Here is a 17,412-nt window from a genome sequence, read left to right on the forward strand (position 1 = left end):
AGCCTTATTTTTGGTTAGCTTTTCGGTAAGGGTTAGTCAAAGGTAAGGGTATGAATGGGCTTGCAGTTCAAAAGGGAAAGTCTTTCAATGTGTTAGCCGTGTTTAAGTGTCGCCCATTGAAAGGGTTTTATCGCGGAAAGGGTTGTCCGGTCCCTGGACAGTTGGCTGTGCCGGCAGCGCGCACAGTATCGCACAGAAACTCGCCACTCCTCCGCGCGTTATCGCTGCTCAATGCACTCATGACATCAGCACCAGAGTGCGACTTGTTTGCGTAGAGATGTGGGCGAATGTGTGCCAGGAGTGTCTGAGGTTTTGTGAGATGAAGGATGAGGCTTTCCAGCACTTGCATTTGACTTAATATGACTATCTGTATTTTACTTTATATATATTTGTAATTTGTATACCTGTAACTAGTTTAATTATTCGGTGTATTGGCCTATGCTGTGATGCCGTGTAAATAATTTAAATAAATAATAATTATATAAATAATAATAATAATGAACAAAAAAAGAAGAAAAAACAATCTTAAACAGTAATTTGACAGCTTTCGAATTTCGATATTGTAAGGCAACGTTTTTAAAATAAATTAAAATCGACAAAATTCGATCAAAATTGACACTTGGCGCGCATGGTCTTTCCCGTTCTTTCTTGCAAAATATGACAGTGATAGCGGCAAACAGATGGAACGGCCTTAAATGATTGCTCTTTTATCCATAAATATCGTCGAAAACATTCAGGAACACATTTTATATTAAAAATATTCCAACTACTGCTTCCATATTTGAAGTAGGTATTTGAACGGTGGATAGAAAGTAACAAATGACATCTCCTATCGTATGTCAAACATCGACAAACAAATACAAACCTTACTACATGAGTGATAACATTCAAATCAGCTCGAGCAAAGCCTACACAAGTATCTGTAATGACCGTGGAATGTTGTAGCAATATGTATTCTATTGAATAGGAAATAGGGTTAGATGTTGAATGTGAATAAAGCTCGCTTGGGGCAAATGTACTTTTTATTGTAAAGAAAACTCAGGAAAACATGGCCGTTATTTGCGGTAAGGGTGAATACGATCTGATGCGATGGTTCCGTGTGTTATTGACAAAAAACCGGCCAAGTGCGAGTCGGACTCGCGTTCCAAGGGTTCCGTACATTACACAATTTAAACAATGTATTTTTTATGTGAAACGTGAGTGAAATGTCTTTAAAAAACCCATAGGGGTCGGATCAAAAACTAAGTAATTAAGTCCGACTCACGCTTGACTGCAATTTCTAATAGGTTTTCCTGTAATCTATAGGTAAAGATCTATTTTGTGTATTTTTTTCAAAATTTTAGAACTAGTAGTTTCGGGTCTAATCTAGTACCTGAGGTAAATAGGTACGTTAACTACGAGTAATTCGGTAAAAACGTGACACGATATGTAAAAACCGGCCAAGTGCGAGTCGGACTCGCGCACGAAGGGTTCCGTACCATTACGGAAAAAACAGCGAAAAAAAAAACACGTTTGTTGTATGGGAGCCCCATTTAAATATTTATATTATTCTGTTTTTAGTATTTGTTGTTATAGCGCCAACAGAAATACATCATCTATGAAAATTGCAACTGTCTAGCTATCACGGTCCATGAGATACAGCCTGGTGACAGACAGACAGACAGACAGACGGACAGCGGAGTCTTAGTAATAGGGTCCCGTTTTTACCCTTTGGGTACGGAACCCTAAAATGTATAAGTAGCCGTACCAGGTAGGCACGTAATACATGTGTGCGAGCGAGACTACAGTCGAGTTTGCAGTCGCTAATGTAAACGTCAAGTGTCAACTCATGGTACAGCTTCAGATCTAACTTTAGCGATCGATACAAAAGTATTTAAATTCCATAAATATATTTTAATCTCTTAACTTTCGGTCTTGTTTGTTACAATACAAAATGAAAAGAAACAAAACCTAGCTTAGTTTGTCATCAGTGATTCCAATCCATCGTTTGTGGACCCTGGGTTCTGATCTGAGCATAATATATTCGGGATGAACGCTGACAAGATAGAATAATGCTTATATCACGGCACAATATGATGGTGAGACATAGTAACAGTAAACACACACACACACACACACACACACACATTAGTATATATGTTAAACTAGTGTATAACCTACTCAAAACAGTCGCATCCGTCAAGGTACCTGCATACTTGCTTCCTGTCCCGCATTGTTATAATATCCTGGAACACACTGAATTATTCTCACCGGGTGTCCATGATTGCTACGTTGTCCTGGGACTCGCAGCTTGATTGTCACCGTGAATGGAATGTCCTGGGATTCACAGAATGATTGTCACAGAGTGTCCCGAGACACGCGGAATTATCGTCACCGCTCACCGCCGGGCGCGGAACTAAATTTACTAGAAAATGATTCGAATGGCGCTTGTGTGTTAGGGATCTGTTGGAAAACCATTACATATTACATAATCAGCTGAAACTATACTTTCTATCTCTGCCTTAAGTTGCCATTTTATAGTGTATCTAAAATTATATCTAAAAATATGCTTTTTTGGACTACATGTTGTACCGCTTTTTAGGGTTCCGTACCCAAAGGGTAAAAACGGGACCCTATTACTAAGACTCCGCTGTCCGTCTGTCCGTCTGTCTGTCACCAGGCTGTATCCCAGGAACCGTGAAAGCTAGACAATTGAAATTTTCACAGATGATGTATTTCTGTTGCCGCTATAACAACAAATACTAAAAAGTACGGAAACCTCGGTGCGCGAGTCCGACTCGCACTTGGCCGGTTTTTTTACTCCATTTAAGCTTAGGAAGCTATGGTTAACATCGGTCGGGTTTTAACAGCCCACGGTGTATATATAAGTATAAATATATGTATATTATTATAGTTATTAAAATCAGAATACGCCTGCATGTTAGTTTGAAATTGTAATTAACTAATTACATATTTGCCGTGTGAAGTAATTGTGAGCAGGGACCGGCCCGCTATCCCTTATCGGGGTTTTATAAGGGTATTACATAAGGCTTAACTCACCATACCCTTTGCCAGACAAAACCCTTTCGTTTTGCTTTTAAAAACCCTTATATAAAGCTACCACATTTGAGTAATCGGTAGCCCAAATACCCTTACAAAACCCTTATCAGCCGCTCACCACCACCTTGCATATTGCTTATAAGGGTTAGCCTTATAAAGGGCTTCCCTTTTAGCATATAAGCGTGCTAATTTAAGTCGTCTACCTTGCTCATAAAGCACACATTACTTCGAATCCGAGCGATCGTCGGCGGCGACGGCGGCGTTCTTTGACTAGCACGTATTTTCTTTCCTTTTCATACACTACCGTAGATATATACTAATCCTGTCTCTTTCACGCAAAGGGAAACCTTTATAAAAAGCGCTTAAAGATAAGGGTAACCCTTATTAAGAGCTAGCCTTATTTTTGGTTAGCTTTTCGGTAAGGGTTAGTCAAAGGTAAGGGTATGAATGGGCTTGCAGTTCAAAAGGGAAAGTCTTTCAATGTGTTAGCCGTGTTTAAGTGTCGCCCATTGAAAGGGTTTTATCGCGGAAAGGGTTGTCCGGTCCCTGATTGTGAGCCGATATCATTCGCGTGTGTGGTGTCATTAAACTTGTTTCAGTTGTAAGTAAGAAAGTATTCTATTAAGTACGAAGTTTTATTGCAATCTGGTTTTAAAATGATTTGTTAATGAATAATTAAATTAAGGTGAAATCCGAAGTTTTTTTTTTAAATTACTAGCCGCGATTTGTATTTATTACTAGCGAGATATGTGATATTTTCTATAAAAAGGGACCTTATTGTCGATGGCGCTTACGCCATTATTAATGATGCTCCGATATAAATACAATGCCGCGCGGCGCTGTGCGGCGTAAGCGTCATCGACTATAAGGTCCCTTTTCATAGAAAATGACCCATATGTATTAATAGCATTCAAGCCATAATAAAAAACTTATTAAAACAAGTGTAAAAAATAAATATAAATATTAGAAATATTAAATATATTAATAACGGGTCACTCACGTGTTTTAAGTCGAAAACGCTCGACATGTTTCACTCCGTACCGTCGACGCAAGCTCCTGATGACGCTCCTCGGTACGGAGTGAAACATGTCGAGCGTTTTCGACTTAAAACACGTGAGTGACCCGTTATTAATATATTTAATATGTCTATGTCCCACGGAAGTTTTGTTATTAAAATAAATATTAGAATATGACGAAACGGACAACTTATTAAATTTTATGAAGTCTTTATGAGCAGTTGTATTTCTTTAAAATTTAAATCCTGTCATTTGAATAACTATTGACTTGTGTAGTACTTTTTAATATTTAACATTGATGTTCCACTTTTATTACGATTATTCGTTATTTTATCTTGCCACCTGACCACCCCAGTTAATATGTAAATACTTTTGTACCTAATGTATAAGTATTACTGTCTCCCAATTTGTGCCGCTGTGGTTCTAGCTGTTAAGGTACAATTGTCAACTTAAATAATAATAAACAAAAACCGCAGGGCAGCTTGTGGCGAGCTGTTGGGGAGTGACGACCCCACGGACCCGAGTGCTCTAGAGAGTCGGTCAGGGTCTCCGTCTCCGGCGTTTCTTCGTCGGTCGGAGTGGACCCCAAGGGGACCCGCAGGACTCTCAGCTCTGGCTTGCCTTCATTGGCCGTCCAGAGGGGAGTCGTAAGAGCTATATGCTCCAGGGGTGGAAGTGAAAGATGCATAAGACTCGAGTTGGCACAGTGGCTGTTAACAGTCACTGGGTAGAAAGCGGCGCACACCTCTCGACACCCCTGAGCCGCTCACACCGGTGTTGCTCCTGGTCGTCTTCACGACGGCAGTTTCAGAGGCCCATCTAGTCAGCGGCAAGTCACCACCTGCCTCGATAACGTGTTTTAACATTGTTATGGCAGGTGTCCGGACTTCTTTACAATAGCCCAGTCTCATTGTCCACCCAAACTTCAATCCATAGACCGGTATACTGTTCACTTTTTCTACAATAGTCCCAATGCCTGCTGCGACCGGTTCATGGGTGTCTATTGTTGCGCCTGTGAACGGGTTCCAGCAGGCGTTCTACATGACATTAAAGCTCTCCAAGGGGCCTCTACGTGTTGGATTTATATCCCCACGCAAGCCTATCAAAAGACCGGGATGCATAGGCCCGTGATATCCAAGGAGATACAAATAAACAAAAACAAAAATAAACAAAAAAATTAATCCCACTCGATACCCTGGTCACCCTACTACATACGTGCTCCTATTGTATTCCGGGGAATATCCCAGCGTGAATACACACGGCGCACAATACGCGTAGCCCGTGTTCTTCCACCATACTCGTATAGCCGTTACCAAGTCTAAATATTAGAAGGAAACAAGGAAGTACTTTCGTTCACTACATATACCGTAACAAGAAACTTACCGGCAAGAAAACATAGTTTTCGTTCGATTTAACAAACTGATTTCAGAAATCGCCAATACCTCTCGATACTAATCAATCAATCAATTAAAAAAACATTTATTGATAAAATAGAAGTATTTTACACGTCAACACATTATTTCTATTATGGGATCACACATAATTATTTTATAAATATAACATTACTTACACAAAATATAATCACATTTCACAGGAATAATTAATTATATCAGGTGCGGTTTTCAGGAAGCGCTGGTGGCCTAGCGGTAAGAGGTTACGATTTGCAATCCGAAGGTCGCAGGTTCAAACCCTGGCTCGTACCAATGAGTTTTTCGGAACTTATGTACGAAATATCATTTGATCGCACTTAAACTACCGTGAGACATATTTCAAAATATTTATCAGTACGGTTTTTACTCACTATTATTTTTAGTCGCTTTTGGCGACATGTGAGTGCACGACGTACAACCGCCGCGGACACTCGTGCCTGAGGATGGATTCCCAAAGAATCCGAAACATGTCGCCAAAAGCGACTAAAAATAATAGTGAGTAAAAACCGTACTGATAAATATTTTCAAATATCATTTGATATTTACTAGTCGCTTTTCGGTGAAGGAAAACATCGTGAGGAAACCGGACTAATCCCAACAAGGCCTAGTTTCCCCTCTGGGTTGGAAGGTCAGATGGCAGTCACTTTCGTAAAAACTAGTACCTACGCGAATTCTTGGGATTAGTTGCCAAGCGGACCCTAAGCTCCCATGAGCCGTGGCAAAATGCCGGGATAACGCGAGGAAGATGATGATAGAAGTATTTTACACGTCAACACATTATTTCTATTTAATGGGATCACACATAATTATTTTATAAATAGAACATTACTTACACAAAATATAATCACATTTCACAGGAATAATTATATTAGGTACATTATTATTTTTGGTCAAATTATTTTAAATATATTAATAACGGGGCACTCACGTGTTTTAAGTCGAAAACGCTCGACATGTTTCACTCCGTACCGAGTAGCGTTCCTGATGACGCTGACGGTGACGGACCGGCGCAGACTGATTATTTTAATATGAATTACTCAGACTAATAGTGTATTTATCCTTTGGCAATCTCTAATGAATGTTGTATTTTCTTTTCAGGTATTCTTCAAGTAAAGCAATATTACAATAAAATACGGAGCGAAAGGTAGGACGTTCTCATGAATATTTGAGTGGCCGAGTCGCCTTTGCCAGATTTGGCTTAGGGAGGGGATGCGAATGAGTGAAGATGAGAATGACATCGGCTGAGAATACGTCTGTGTCATATCCATTTTTGAGCAAAATCGTTTTATAATGATTCCTAAAATAACAAAAAAAAAATGATATCGTTTATTTATTTTTTTAATGTGCCATATTCCGCATTTTACTATAGGATAAGTATTTATACTGTTAACAGAAAATTGTCACAGAAATTGTGACATATTACTCATCGCGGAAATGTCAAATTTGACATGACTTTCTTAAGGGGCCCACTGACTATCAGTCCGCCGAATGATATCGGCCTGTCAGTTAAAACAAAAATTTGACAGTTCCGAACAACTGACAGGCCGATATCGTCCGGCGGACTGATAGTCAGTGGACCCCTTAAAATATCTCGTTATCGTTTCTGGTTCATATCTAGTGGATATCTAGATAATATCTAGATCATTGTTCGAATTGGGCCGCTAGAATCGTGACTCAAGAATCTTTGTTTGATAAAATCTATAATACTTAAGCAATATCGAATGTTTTTAATTAGATAATACAAAACACCAGTACCTCTAGTGTTATTTCATTCGGTAGTGTGACGTGACTTACGCGTTTGCTTTGTGTCATTTTGTATGAGATTTTTAGTTTCCAAAAAGTCCCGCTTGGTGCGCTGTTCAAAATCCCATACAAAAATATGCATAACGCAAACGCTCGTTACGCTATTGAATGAAATCTACACTTTCTGAAGGAAACACAGGAAAATAAAATATCACTTCACTATCATCATTATCATTTATCATCATATTGTAGGTAAATCAGCCGAAAGATATACCTATATGCCCCTCGCCCTGTACAGTCTAGTTCACAAATATTTTTACAACCCAAAATTGTGATTAATGTATAAATCTTTTTCTATTCTAAATTTCTAAAAAAATATTTACACGCCTGTCTGCCTAATTAGTCGTACAACGTATTTAGATCAGTACGGTTTCTTTCACTCACTATTATTTTTAGTCTCTTTTGGCGACATGTTTCGGATTCGTCGGGGATCCTTCCTCAGGCACGAGTGTCCGCGGTGGTTGTACGTCGTGCACTGCCCGCGCCGCCCGCCTAGTCGCTCGTTGCGCGCGCGCTGATGGGGCGGGGGCGGGGGGCGCGTGGCAGTCCGCAGATGGAGTCGTCAAGTGAAGGTCTGGTAGGGCCTTGTAGGGACACTGAAACCACACTGATAGTGAGTGAAACCGTACTGATCTAAATACTTTGAAATATATGTTTCACGATAGTTTAATTTCGATGGTCGTACAACGTTGGGTTGTAAAGATGTTTTTGAACTTGACCGTACACCAAGTTCACCAGGTATGATCAGAGCTTAGTGTTTGTAAAGAGTCTTTTGTTTTGCTTGTGTTGTTTTCAATTTGTAACATTCTTGAATCCTCTCGTTGTAACTTGAGTCGTCTCTAGGAAGTCCTTCAAAAATTTTAACAATTACGAGTAGGTATAAAATTAATTAATTAATTATTCTACAAAATTAGACTCAGATTTGGGTTGAAGTTTTAAAATAGCCTGGCCGATAATAAGTCATTATTGTCAGTCCAACTTATCTGAACCGCGCTGTTTTCCGGTCTATCTAAATATAGAATTCTATATAAACTGTTAGCGCTGTTCGAAACTAATCAAAATTGAACGCCCAGTTTGATTGTTTGAGGCTAAAGTTTTCTTCTTTGCAAGCTTTTGGCAGGTAAGATTGAGGTTGAATAGAAAAGTTAGTTTTGGTAATAGAGAAAAAATAAGGAAATAACTACTTACGGTTTTTTACGTATGTTCTGCCATTGCATTGCAATTCTGTACGGCATGGCAAGAAGCATGGTATATAATAAATAAAATAAAAAAATATTTATTTGGCAGGCAAGAAACCAAATTTTTACAATCTAAAATAAAAGGTGTATGAACTGGCCTTGGCTTTTATATTCTTTTCTTACCTTTTTTAACATAAATGAATCAGAATCAGATTTTATTTGTATAACATAGGTATATACAATAAAAAATAGGATATGACATATAGAATAAATAAAATTCAATATTAAACTTACAGAATTCTGGGATATTATCGATTTTCTTTCCAAAAAAGGCGTTGCAAAACTCTATACTTTTTTTATTATTATTATATTATTAAACTCGGTTTTAGTAAACGGTGGATTCGCCAGTACCTACTTAGTAAGTACATACCTGTGGTATAAGTACTTGTACGTGTGTCTGATATCTCGCTTTCGTGCATCTCGTCCACAAACAAGGGATTGTTCACTGGGGCTCATTCCGAGCACAAATGACTCGGCGATGAATGCACAAACAGACGCTGACTGCGTGCGCGGTGTGTAGTAAGCCTAAGATAAGGGCGCTGACACATTTGAGGCAATGATTTGGTTTTTCCGCAATGTCATGCTCGACGTTTTTCTGTAGAATTATGGTCATACAGGCGAGTGAGCTTCGATAAATCTTTACATTACCTTCCGATTTGTAAATACGTTTTAAAAGACTACTTAGTTTTGGTATTCCTGCATCCACTCACACTGCAAGCTGACCTAGTTTTTCGATGCGAAGACATTTCTTTCGTTTGATCTCTGGCGTATTCGAGCGCGCGGTGACGTGCGTGCGTTAGCGCGTGTGGCAACCAACTGGCTTGGTACCGTGAAGGGGACGCGATTCGTAGGTATAAATCCGAGCTCGCGCGGAGAGTTCCATAGGCCTGCCCATACTTTTAAGATTGAAAACCTTTATATCATCGTTCGCATTATCTGAGTTTGGTGAAACCACATCCTAACCCCCCATGCTGTGGTTGTACCGCGACAAAGACGCCCGTCTTGAATGAGCTTGCCGAGATGAGTAGCAATAGTAGTGCTACGTTTACACTAGCTTAGTACTTATCATTGGTACTAATCCCTTGGCATTGCTCTGGACTGGAGTTGACTATCTATCATATAATTTACTGTGATTATCTAAGTATGTAAGCATCTGTCCATGTTATGTATTTCTTTATGTTCTTAGTAAGTAATTGCATTATCCTAACTTAACTAACTTAGCGGTTTCACTCACGTATTTTTAGTCACTCGCGCGACATGTTCCGTGACCGCTACTCACTCAGCCACTGTTAGTGCTTGAAAATGGAGACCTAGGCTCTCCTAAACATGTCGCGCGAGTGACTAAAAATACGTGAGTGAAACCGCTAAGTTAGTTAAGTTAATATGTCTCACAATAGTTTAAATTCGATTAATTTCATTATCCCTTGGTGATCGCCAGACAAAGAATGAAGGACTTTGGAACAGGCTATCTGGAACCAAAGGAATTGAAAACGCTACCCATGAGCTCCATCATCCGGCACATGGAGATGGTGGGAAAAGCTCTTGAGTAGCTGACAGATCTTTCCTAGGGCACAAAAGATACCTATGGGTCGAAGTGTATCCGCAAGGGCCCCCGAAATCCATAAGATAAGATAAGATCCCTTGGTGATCCTCAAAAAAATCGCTTGTTTAAGTTTCTATCGATTTCGAGGGTTCTTATGAAAGCTGTTCACGATCTCACCCGTTCGAGAGGGAGAAGAGAAAATACTCTCGTTTCCTTCGTCATTTGTTAAAAGTTCTTGCCATCGTGTTCCTTCACTTCGAACCACCGGAAACATAAATATTAAAATTAAAATAAAAACTTAAAATTAAACTATGTATTACTAAAATATTAACTAACTTACAGGAAACATGTCAAAAATAAAATAATAAAAAATTAAGAAATAAATAAAATATGATTAATATAAAATTTCAAATAAACTAAATTCAAATCTAATGTCAGTCGGGTAAAAAATAAGTTACATGTCCCTCATAAATTAATTAATACCAAAGATCTATATAATCTCCGTATAAGATGAATAAAGTTTAAGGAAAAAACGTGCCTCGGAAATCAAGAAAATGTGATTCTCGCGCAGATGGTCCGCTACCACCAATACCAACCTTTGGCCTATTCTCGTTGAGATAACACCTTGACGATCGGTCGTTTTGGTGATTGGCGCGCATCTCACCCACGTTTTCCACTTCATTTCGTATGCACTAATCTTATCAGCGTGAGCGTTCTTCAAGTTCGACAATTAAAAAAAAACCGGCCAAGTGCGAGTCAGACTCGCGTTCCAAGGGTTCCGTACATTACACAATTTAAACAATATATTTTTTATGTGAAACGTGAGTGAAATGTCTTTAAAAAACCCGTAGGGGTCGGATCAAAAACTAAGTAATTAAGTCCGACTCACGCTTAAATGCAATTTATAATAGGTTTTCCTGTAATCTATAGGTAAAGATCTATTTTGTGTATTTAAAAAAAAAATTAGACCCAGTAAATTCGGAGATATAGGGGGGAATGGTTTTTTTTTGCCTATTTTCTTGAAGAACTTCTAAATTGTTTATCCTAAAATTATAAAAAATATATATTTGAGATTCTCACAATGAGCTCTTTCATTTGATATGTATCACAATGTAGTTTGAAAATTTATTTTATTTTCTTATTTACCCCCCAAAAGCGGCCCCCATGTTTAAAATTAATTTGTTTACGTTACATGTCCGTCTTTGGGTCACAAACTTACATATGTGTACCAAATTTCAACTTAATTAGTACAGTAGTTTCGGAGAAAATAGACTGTGACAGACGGACGGACAGACAGACGCACGAGTGATCCTATAAGGGTTCCGTTTTTTCCTTTTGAGGTACGGAACCCTAAAAATGCCACAAATTATGCCGTTCTCTGATTATAATAGTTGTGTCATTTTTAAACTCTAGGCAGACTTGTATTTAAACATTAGGTACATTAATTTGATCCTATCTGAAAACACAACAAGGTGAATCATGATCTTGATGTTTATTAAATTTAATTGAAAATTAATTTATTGCATTAAACATTGTTTAATGCTCCTATTTGTGCGGTTATTGTTATCAATCGTTTACTTTTTATTTTTTCATTTTTCAATATTATAAACTAATGTTTTAGTGAACACTATTAATCCATGTTTCACGCAATCGTTGCAATAATTCATATCAACATTATTCATGCGCATAAATGAGCTCACCTCATAAATATCACCTCATAAATTACCTCATGAGGCTACCTCAATTAATGCGCGACTCCTGGGATGGTCAATAAATTAACAATTTGCTACAACCGCCAATTAAACTGACAAAATGGTGCCGGGGTAATTATTGATGCTGATGATTATTCAATAATGCGGATGGACAGAGATTCGATGCTGTTCAGCGTCAATAATATTATGTTGAAAAAACCGGCCAAGTGCGAGTCGGACTCGCGCACGAAGTGTTCCGTACCATTATCTATAAAAACGGCAAAATCATCCCGGCATCCGACTCGCACTTGGCCGGTTTTTTTGTATGTTACATAGGGACGGTTGTGGACGGCTGTATAGCGCTACTAATGAAGTCTCAAGGGGCACATCTATCTTCCCTGTGCCCTGGGTGTTTGTCTTTTTGCGGGTATTTTTAAGCACCTTGAGATATTGGCTGCGTACATTGCTTACGACTATGTTTCGTTTCTTATATATATCAAGTAGGTATATGTAATAAAATTAATGTTAAATCCTACCTAGTAAGAGATGATCAGAAAATATAGGAAAGCAGGCTTAGGCCGATAATGTTGTATGAAATTCATTATTGACGCGGCTCGAGCGCGTAAAATGATTTTTAATACAGTTGCTCAAAAAGTGCTACTTTACGTAGCTGTTTAGCGTGCGCAAAGTTGGTTTTCGCGAACTAGTGCTTTTCACTTTTCCAATTTTTTTAAATTTATACTTGTTCCAATTCATGACTACTTATTGATGAGTGTTAATATTAGTTTCCTTTAAACGTCGTAATCAACATAAAAACCTACTGTTAATGTAATAGTAAGTTTGTAGTTATTTCAACTGCTGCAAAAACTGTGTATTTATCATGTACATTTTTGTGGGCTACCGATAGACTATAGTTAGTAGTATCCATACTAATATTATAAATGCGAAAGTCTGTCTTTCTTTCTGTCTTTGTCTTTCTGTCTGTGTGTTCCCTCTTCACGCTTAAACAGCTGAATCGATTTAGATGAAATTTGGCATAGAGATAGGTTGAGTCCTTGAGAAGGACATAGGATAGTTTTTATCCCGAAAATCATCCCTTAAGAAATCGCGTATCGCGTTTTATCGCGTATATATATATATATATATATATATATATATATATATATATATATATATATATATATACCTTTACTTGAAGATAATTGTAGTGTATAACTAGCCTTATGAACCGATTTTGCATGTACAACCAGCCTTAAAGTTTATAGGCTATGATTGTTCATTATTTTAGTATGTGGGTATTTTTGCACTTTGTAATTTTTCCTCAGTCACCCGTTGACTACGAACGATGTAAAGGGTTCGAAACGTCGGGATGTATTATAAATTCATTATACGCGATATAATCCGTTTTCATAGTTTTATTTCATCCCTTAAGAAAGTAAAAAGCGGGGTGGAATTGAGATAATTAATGAAGTGTCTGCTAATTTGTGTGCATAATATGCTCAAATTTAGATTGCTGTGAGAATTTTTCCAGTCGCTATTCTTACTTTAGCTGCTGTTACTAAGTCCACGCAGATGAAGTCGCGGGCAAAAGCTAGTAAGTACATAATATAACGTAGTTATACCTCTAATATCACTGTGTTTGTATAATTTTGACATTTATCCGATTAGAACTGTAACGGTGCCGCTATTTAACAAATTAATCAAAGGTATATCCTCCTGTTCCATAAAATAATTAACCATCTCCCCTTGTTAAGTCCCAGCGTTGTCTAACTGAGTTCTATTTACTCAGATAATTGAATAAATCTCGTATTTTGTGCAAAATAAATAATGTAAGAGAACGCTACGGATGACCTTTAGCAATATTGTTCTAGCCAATTTAAATTTACTTAAATATAGAATTTAGTGTCTGAGACGTTGAATAAAATATCAGTAGAAGAAAGCCGTGGCTCGATTGTGAACGAGACTGATATAAATTGCCCCCTTCCAGTGAAAAGACTTTTCATAGTTGACTATTAATTAATATTGTCTTCGGTTACCGCGATAGTTACTCATGAAATAAAACTATGGAATCGGATTATATCTCGTATATTGAATTTATAATACATCCCGACGTTTCGAACCCTTTACAGCGTCAGTCACCCGTTGACCACGAACGCTGTAAAGGGTTCGAAACGTCGGGATGTATTATAAATTCAATATACGCGATATCCGTTTTCATAGTTTTATTTCATGAATATTCATTAGTTAATTATTGGTTTGGCTATTGGAAAACGTTATCGGGCCAAAAATGTGATTATTTGTTGACAAGTGTATACATGATGTTTAAAAATGTGATTATTTGTTGACAAGTGTATACATAATGTTTAAAAATGTGATTATTTGTTGACAAGTGTATACATAATGTTTAAAAATGTGATTATTTGTTGACAAGTGTATACATGATGTTTAAAAATGTGATTATTTGTTGACAAGTGTATACATAATGTTTAAAAATGTGATTATTTGTTGACAAGTGTATACATAATGTTTAAAAATGTGATTATTTGTTGAAAAGTGTATACATAATGTTTAAAACATTAAAACTGTCAAACTACTGTCGACAACACAACCCTATTTACAATAAAAATAAAACCTGCTAAGAGCATGTCGGGCCATGCTCAGTGTAGGGTTCCGTAGTTACCCTTCCGTCCAGGGGTCGGAAACCGGTATTTGCTCCATACAAAAATACCGGTATTATTACGTTCTTTTTCGTTCCTTTGTTTATAATTTCATTTTTAATGGGACGTTTTAATAATGCAAAATTGTTTCCTAAATACATGATTCAGTCCTACGTAATGAGCATAAAATAATTCAAAATATTGGGCTATTTCGGGGTTTTTAAAAAATACCGGTTCCGAGCCCTGCTTCCGTCACAAGGTTAAATTGTAATTGTAATAGCACTAACATTATTTTTATTAGCTATGTAAGTTACTAACACAATACACCCAGTATTAGGCCTGAAATAAAAGACAATTTAATTTTATTTAAATTTAAATTGGAGCTATAATGCAATCACTCGTCCGCAGGTATGTTCCAAAACCCTCGAAATGTACCGACCCCTTCGAGATTTCTGAAATACCCTTAAAAACTTTTCATCTGAGCTACCCTTTGATCGACGCAACAATTTTTTCCTACTAATCACCTTCTTTCACAGTTTAAACTTTGATTTCCAACATCCCGGCTTTGAAGAGGTTTTTAAAAGGTTTTTGCAACGATATTTTTTGCTTTTATCTTTTCTTTTGTGGTTGTAATTATGTTTACAGAAGTTGTTATATTAGGTTGGTCAATAATTGTAAAATTTATTAGGTTTTGCTTTTGTTATTAACCCCGAAGCAAAAAGATGGGTTTTAACACGTTTGACGCCAATGTCTGTCTGTCAGGCGAATTCGAACAATGAGATACGTCATGGAGTTGCTTGACGACCGCCATCTTGGCGACATCGAGTCGGGATTAATTTTTTGTTTTTGCTCATTAACGTTGTTTGAAGTGTAATACTGATAGCTTATTATGCAGTAAACTAATGAAGACGTGTGCGGATAATGAAGAATTAATCTAGATACGAGTTTATCCACCGTTTTGGCGTCACCGCCAAGTAGCTCCACGTGGCCCTTGTATAGTCGCTATCGCTATACAAGAGCTCATAATATCACAACTACCGAACAACGTCGTGCTCTAAGAGCATTTGGTATTTCTACCTCTAACCGTATCTGGATAGAGCCCTAGAGGCCATAATTGTATTATTTATACTTTTACCGTACACTGGCTGATTTACATCAAGATTGAAGAAATATAACTCAATCCCACGTGGATCCCACTTTGACGTTGGCGAAATCATCGACAGCATCGATGGAACCATTCTACATAAAGATTGATTGAGATACGTCATTTACTGTTCATGATATGGATTTTATGTCAGTGTCAAAAATGACGTATCGTTCCATATCGTTCCTAGAACATAGTAAATGACCTATGTCATTGTTCGAATTTCTCCATGTAATTTCGAACCTCACTGTACATAGTAATGTAATGACAATACTTTTGTGCTTTTAAACAATGGTCTAATTAATGGGCTCTCAGAAATCGGCTCCATATCTCTACATTATAAACGACTTGTAAAGATGTCGAGGTTAATAAAAAAACCATCAGACAGACTCGCGCACAAAGGGTTCCGTACCATTACGCAAAAAACGGCAAAAAAATCACGGTTGTATGGGAGCCCCACTTAAATATATTATTTCTTTTATTCTGTTTTTAGTATTTGTATTTGTAATAACAATAGCGGCTACAGAAATACACCATCGGTGATTGACGGACGGACGGACAAACAGACACAGACAGACAGACAGACAGACAGACAGACAGACAGACGGACGGACGGACGGACGGACGGACGGACGGACGGACAAACAGACACAGACAGACAGACAGACAGACAGACAGACAGACAGACAGACAGACAGACAGACAGACAGACAGACAGACAGACAGACAGACAGACAGACAGACAGACAGACAGACAGACAGACAGACAGACAGACAGACAGACAGACAGACAGACAGACAGACAGACAGACAGACAGACAGACAGACAGACAGACAGACAGACAGACAGACAGACAGACAGACAGACAGACAGACAGACAGACAGACAGACAGACAGACAGACAGACAGACAGACAGACAGACAGACAGACAGACAGACAGACAGACAGACAGACAGACAGACAGACAGACAGACAGACAGACAGACAGACAGACAGACAGACAGACAGACAGACAGACAGACAGACAGACAGACAGACAGACAGACAGACAGACAGACAGACAGACAGACAGACAGACAGACAGACAGACAGACAGACAGACAGACAGACAGACAGACAGACAGACAGACAGACAGACAGACAGACAGACAGACAGACAGACAGACAGACAGACAGACAGACAGACAGACAGACAGACAGACAGACAGACAGACAGACAGACAGACAGACAGACAGACAGACAGACAGACAGACAGACAGACAGACAGACAGACAGACAGACAGACAGACAGACAGACAGACAGACAGACAGACAGACAGACAGACAGACAGACAGACAGACAGACAGACAGACAGACAGACAGACAGACAGACAGACAGACAGACAGACAGACAGACAGACAGACAGACAGACAGACAGACAGACAGACAGACAGACAGACAGACAGACAGACAGACAGACAGACAGACAGACAGACAGACAGACAGACAGACAGACAGACAGACAGACAGACAGACAGACAGACAGACAGACAGACAGACAGACAGACAGACAGACAGACAGACAGACAGACAGACAGACAGACAGACAGACAGACAGACAGACAGACAGACAGACAGACAGACAGACAGACAGACAGACAGACAGACAGACAGACAGACAGACAGACAGACAGACAGACAGACAGACAGACAGACAGACAGACAGACAGACAGACAGACAGACAGACAGACAGACAGACAGACAGACAGACAGACAGACAGACAGACAGACAGACAGACAGACAGACAGACAGACAGACAGACAGACAGACAGACAGACAGACAGACAGACAGACAGACAGACAGA

At 38.5% G+C, this 17,412-nt stretch overlaps 1 protein-coding gene across 1 annotated transcript in view; it reads left to right on the plus strand.

Annotated features, from left to right (window-relative positions):
* LOC134748000 (uncharacterized) overlaps positions 1-17,412 on the plus strand; it is a 448,054-nt gene that overhangs the window by 418,836 nt on the left and 11,806 nt on the right. The window lies entirely within an intron of this gene.

Source organism: Cydia strobilella, chromosome 1 (assembly GCF_947568885.1).
Source record: "Cydia strobilella chromosome 1, ilCydStro3.1, whole genome shotgun sequence".
Classification (NCBI taxonomy): Eukaryota; Metazoa; Arthropoda; class Insecta; order Lepidoptera; family Tortricidae; genus Cydia; species Cydia strobilella.